The following is a 6803-nucleotide window of genomic DNA, read 5'->3' as shown; positions in this document are numbered from 1 at the left end:
AACAAGCTATAAAAGCTAAAGTGTGTAAAAGCCAAGTAGAATGGAGGACTAAAACAAAGATTTGTAATCTAAAAATGGAGTTGTAAGTTGTTATCAAATCATGCCTTATTGTTACTCTCTAATAATTGTATCATTCTAGGGTAAATCCTTTGGATTAAGGTTGACCTAATAGTCATTTGTAAATCCTTTAACTGGGTGATATTCCAAGTGATTGGTCTAAAGTCCTCTAACAAGGTTCACTCCTAACAAGGTGATTGAGATCCTTTAATAAGGTCACATTTAATAGTGTGCATTATAACCTTTAACAAGGTTGGCCTTTCACAAGGCATCACTTCGAAAGAGTGAGAAAGAGTAGCATGTTACTAGTGGTTTTTCCCAAATTGGGTTTCCACGTAAATCATTGTGTTAAGTGTGTTGTTAAATCTATTATATTTCATGTTTACATTTTTGTAAATTAATTTGATAGTAACCTACACGTTTTTAAGTGATTGCATAATCTTATGGATGCATGCATGTTGATAAATGTTTTATGGGTTTACTAAGCTATGAAAAGTTTTATTTATACATCTAGACCTTAGATAACTGATTCACCCCCCTTCTTTGTTATTCTAAAAGAATTCCAGCAATTGGTATCGGAGCCATCCACTTAAGAGGACTAGTTTGAAGGTATTAGAAGCACAAAGATGTCAAAAAGGGAAGTACCCAAGATTAATAGAGATAACTTTCCTACATGGAAAATCCTAATGAAGCTACATCTTAGAGGACTTGGAGATCATGCACAATCTACCATAACTACTAAGCATGTTGATCCTATTGGAGCCCTAACTACTGAGGATTTGAAAAAGAAGAAAGAACACAACAAGGCAATGTTGGATATTGCCTCTATCCTAAGCTATGATTAGTTTGATGATAGCAAAAGTCTTGATAGTGCAAAGAAAATGTGGGATGTTTTACACACCATCTATGGAGGAGACAAGAATGTTCTAAGAGCCAAATCTGAAAGTCTTAGAGGTAAGTTTGATGATATAAGAATGTAAGAAGGTGAAAATATTTCTCCATATTGCTCAAGGATAAAAGATGATGTTAATGCAATAAGAGGAGCTACTGGTAAAATAGATGATGATATTGTACTAAGAAAATATTTAAGAACACTACGACCTATGTATGCTATTAGAGATTCTACAATTCAAGAATTGAGATGTATATCAGGGAATGATCTAACTCTTGAAGTTTTGGTAGGTAGACTCACTACTTTTGAGTTATCTAAATTTGATAATTACAAATTTGAAAATATCGAATCTGCTTTCAAAGCTAAGTTGTCATTGAAAGAACCTAGTGTGAAGAAGAAAAAGACAAAATATGTGTTCAATGATAGTGATACAAATGAGGAAGATGTAGATCAACTTTCTGGCAAGGAGATTTCATAGAGGTAAAGGAAATTTTAAAGGGAAACTACCTATCATTTGTTTTAATTACAATGAGGTTGGTCATATTGCTACTAGATTTCCAGAGAAGAAGAACTATAGAGGTGGTGAAAATTATAATAGTCGAAGAGATGAAGACAAAAAAGATTACAAAGACAAAGGCAAGAAGTCTTGTTGCATCGTTGAAGAGGAAACAAGAGATGAATTTGATGAACATGATGATGAAGTGGTGTATGTCACAATGAACGATGAATCTAATGAAGATGAGGCAACTGCACTTGTGTCTTGTGTGAACAAGAATGATAGGTGGATCATTGACAGTGGATGTTCACATCACGTGACTAGAGATAAAAGTAAGTTCATTACCTTAAATTGTTACAATGGAAATAATGTAAAATTTGGTAATGATGCACCATTTTTGATAAAAGGAAAAGGTTCTATCAAACTCGCAGAAAAGATTTTATGTGATAATGCTTACTATGTTGAAGGAATTTACTATAATATGTTGAGTGTGTCACAACTGAATAATTTAGGATGTAAGGTTGAGTTTGAAAATAAAATTACTAAGATATATGATAGTGGAGGAAAACTGATTGGAAAGGGTGAATAAACTAGGAGTAATCTATTCTATCTTGATATAGAGGATGCTACTTGTCTAGTTATAAAATTTGATGATGTCTGGCTATGGCACAAGAGGTTATGTCATGTTAATTTTGATAACTTAGTCAGTATCGATAACATGAGAAAAGTTAGAGGTTTGGCTAAGTTAAAGAAGATTGAAAATATAATGTACAAACAATGTTAGTTAGGTAAAATGATAAATTCAAGTTTCAAAAGTAAACCTCATATCTCTAAAGGAATAGTAGAGATTGTTCATACTAACTTATGTGGACCAATTAAAGTGCAAAGCTACAAAGGAGATAAGTACATTATGCTGCTTGTTGATGACTATTCTAGAATGATGATAGTTATGTTTCTAAAATAGAAATTTGATGCTTTCCAAATATTTAAGTGGTACTTATCAAGAGTTGAGAAGGAAATAGGTAAAAGCCTAAAATGTTTAATATTTGACAGAGGAAAATAATTTACATCAAATGAGTTTGAGATGTTTTATAATGAAAAAGGAATCAAAAGATAGACATCTGCTCTTAGAACCCCTCCACAAAATTTAATTGTTGAAAGGAGGAATAAGTCTATAATGGACTATATTAGGACACTCATGATAGAGAAAAATATTTCTTTCAAATACAAGAGAGAACCTATAAGTATAGTTGTCTATACTTGAACTGTGTACAAGTCAAGAAAGGAACTCATTTGACACCTTTTGAACTATGGTATGGATACTCACCCAATGTAAAATATTTTAAGGTATTTGGAAGCAAATGCTTTATTATCAAATATTTTAGGAATGGTAAACTAGATGCAAAAAGAAAAGAAGGTATATTCTTAGGTTATTCCACAAAAAATAAAGCTTATAAGTGTTTAAATACTAACACTAACAAAGTTTTGGAAAGTGCAAATGTGAATTTTGATGAATATATAGAAGTATATGAGGCTGAACCTATGAAGGAACCAGAAGAATATGAATCATTTGTATACTTATATGAAGGTATGACTGCTGAAGAAGGTGTTGCAAATCAAGTTACTAACCAATAGAAAGTTTTAGTGACTATGGAGTCACATACTATTAATGTCAAGTTACATTTAGGAACTAATTTGCATTCATGTGCTAAGTTACATAATGAAGTTGAGGCACATTCTAATTTTGTGGTTAGTATACATGAGAGAGATGTTGAAATACCTAATAGAGATGTACATAGTGACTCTAAAGTTGAAAGACAAAATGAAGAAACTAAAGTTGAACCAAGATTGTCTAAATATGTCAAAAGACATCATCTTGTTGCACAAATTATTGGAGATAAAGATGCTAGACCAATGATAAGGAATAAATTGAGAAATGATACATATTTGTTGAGAATAAAAGAACCCAAAATAGTGAAAGATGCCTTAGAAGATGTGGACTAGATTAAAGCCATGGAAGAAGAGATTAACAAATTGAGAAAAACAAAACATTGACTCTAGTTCCTAAACCAGAAGACAAAAATGTGATTGGCACCAAGTGGGTATATAGAAAAAAGCTAGATGAAAATGGTGAAGTCACAAGGAATGAGGCAAGATTAATCTATAGAAGATATACATAAGAAGAAGGAATTGACTTTGGAGAAATATTTTCTCCTATTGCTAGATTGGAAGGAGTAAGAACTCTACTTTCTTATTTTGCACACAAAGGTTTGAAAGTTTATTAAATGGATGTTAAATCTACATTTCTGAATGGTATATTAAAGGGAGAAGTTTACATAGAATAGCCAGAAGGATTTTTTGATGTTAACAATAAGAATATGGTATGTAGATTACACAAAGCTTTATATGGTTTGAAACAAGCACCAAGAGCATGGTATGAGAGACTTCATAATTATCTTGTGAAGATTGGATTTGAAAGGACTGATGATAACAACAATCTATACTTGAAGATAGAGAAAGGTAAAGGTATTTTTTAATCTAAATTTTTTGTTAATGATATCATATTCAAAGGTCAAGATTCTTTATGTAAGACTTTTGCAAATGAAATGAAGCAAGAATTTGAGATGTCTATGTTTGGAGAGATCAATTTCTTTATGGGTTTGCAAGTAGACCAGATGAAATATGGTATATATACATCAATTAGTCAAAGTATGTCAAGGAGATACTAAAAATATTTGGATTGGAGGATTCCAAGCCAGTAAGTACACCTACAATGATACGACACAGATTTTCAAAGAATGATGATTCAACTGAGGTGAATCAAATATTATATAGGCCTATGATTGGAAAATTATAATATGTAGTACATAGAAGACCTAATATTGCATAATCTATAGGGATAGTTGCAAGATTCTCTGCTAATTATAGGGAGAATCATTTGATGGTTGTAAAGAGAATGATGAGATATTTGAAAAGAGGAATATGGTCTATACTACAACAAAAATGAAAAATTTGAATTAAGAGCCTATACTGATGTTGATTAGGCTGGAAACATTGATGATAGAAAGATCAAGTGGAGGAGCATTTTTCTTAGGCAAGAGGTTGGTTATGTGGACTAGCAAGAAATAAAATTGCACTTCACAATCTACTGCTGAAGCTAAATATGTTGCTACTACTATAAATTGTACAAACATTTTATGGATCAAACAACTACTCAAAGGAATAAATGAAGAGATCACTGAACCAGTGATACTTTATTGTAATAATAAAAGTGCTATAAATATATAAAAGAATCATGTGATGCACACAAAGGTTAAGCACATTGTAATAAAGTATCATTGCTTGAGAGAATTAGTTCAAGATAAAGAGGTGAAGATGGAATATGTTAACACAAAAGAAAAAATTGTTGATATCTTCACAAAAGCATTACCTAAGGATGCTCATGAGTGTCTAAGAGGTAAACTAGGGGTGATTCCCTTATCAAAAGCTATCTAAGAAACAAGAGGAGTGCCCTCCATCAAACAAGTTGATTGACATATGTTACACATTGATGTAGCGGATCTTACTTTAGGAGCTGCCTAAAGTAATCAAAGAGATGAAACTACAAATCAATCACAAGAAAGGTGACTAAAAGAGAAACTAAAGAAATTCATATCTGCATATTAAGATGACAAGTCTTTGGAATTATTGTCAAAGAGGGAGCAATATAGGAGATTAGAACTAATTAGAAGAGAGATATAATTGAAGGGAGAAATACAAGAGGTTGGGAGATATGAGAGAGACATTGAACAAAGATGGAGAAATCCTAACACACATTATGAGGGAGAAATTCTGACTGCTAAGAAAGTAAGTGTATATGTTGATTACATCTACCTAGTAAGAGGAAGATAATGTAGAGGGAGATATAAGAAGTAATTTAGAGAGAGTCATAAGGATGACACAATAGATTTTTGTAACCTATTCAGAAAATGAAAGTTGTTGATAGAGGGAGAGATTTCAATACAAGAAATTATTATTTTTTTGGAATTGTGTTGGTCTTACTACTTTAACTAAGTCAGTTTGGTTTGCCATCAATGCCAAAGAGGGAGATTGTTGAAAATAGATTGATACAAGTATGATAAATGTGTTTCAATTATTATTTTGTCACTAATGTCAAACTTAATATTTTTCTAGTAAGACAACTACTTATATGATTTAAGTACTATCACTTATTTGATTGATGAAAAGGATTTGATCAAATGACATAATAATAGCACCTAGAGGAAAGGTTGAGTTATGATATGAAAAAGAAGTACAAGAATCAGCTAAGACAGTGATATCATAGTGCATTGATATTCTACTTAAGGTTGCAAAGTTTGGTTACACTAAGCAAGTTCACAAGAACAAGTTAAGCAAAGTTTATCTACCAAGCTTCACAAATGCATAGTAGATTGTGAGAAAAGTTAGTGCAAGTCAATAAGAAAATTAGTTGGAGCCTAGTAAAAGTATATTTTAGTGTATGTTGAGAAAAAATTTGATGCCGATTAAACTTTAGTTGATGCTGAGAACTAGTAAACTTTAGTATGTGCTAAGTGATTTTTCAAAGGATGCTGAGCAATGCAATTTGTGTTGTGCATCAAAACCAAATTAATGTCGAGTGTCAACATTATTAGAAAGATCATAAATTCAATGAATCTAAACCAACAAGTTTATTTTCTTGGATTGTGTGAACCAAGTGGAAGATAAGATTGATGAGCTCATGGCACAGAATTCATGGTAAATGATTTTGAAAAAAATTCAAAAAGAATTGAAGGAGAAGTTTCTAGAGATGAAATGGAATGAGGGGTAGATTCATTAAATCCTACCTATTTTTTCCTAACCTTAAATTGGATGATAGAAAATGAATGGAAAAATATCTTAATTCTCTATTTATAGAGACAGCTAGTCAAAAACAAGGGTTGTTATGTGTGAGAACCTAAGGAAGGAAAGGAGTCTAGGGTATTGTGTCATCGAGTGACCTAAGTAAAAAGCCCGCATTGGTAAGTTAAGAAAGAAGGCTTAAGGGTATGGATGCTTGAAGGGTGAACAAGCTATCAGAGCTGAAGTGTGTGAAAGCCAAGTAAAATAGAGGACTAAAATAGAGATCTATAATCTACAAATGGAGTTGTAAGTTGTTATCAGATCATGCCTTACTATTACTCTCTAATAATTGTATCAATCTAGGGTAAATCCTTTGGATTAAGGTTGACTTAACAGTCATTTGTAAATCCTTTAATCGGGTGACATTCCAAGTGAATGATATAAAGTCCTCTAACAAGGCTCAATCCTAATAGGGTGATTGAAATCCTTTAACAAGGTCACATTTAATAGTGTGCATTG

Source organism: Cupressus sempervirens, chromosome 1 (assembly GCF_028749045.1).
Source record: "Cupressus sempervirens isolate cs-2001-9-10 chromosome 1, ASM2874904v1, whole genome shotgun sequence".
Taxonomy (NCBI): Eukaryota; Viridiplantae; Streptophyta; class Pinopsida; order Cupressales; family Cupressaceae; genus Cupressus; species Cupressus sempervirens.
Note: the sequence above shows the minus strand (reverse complement) of the source record.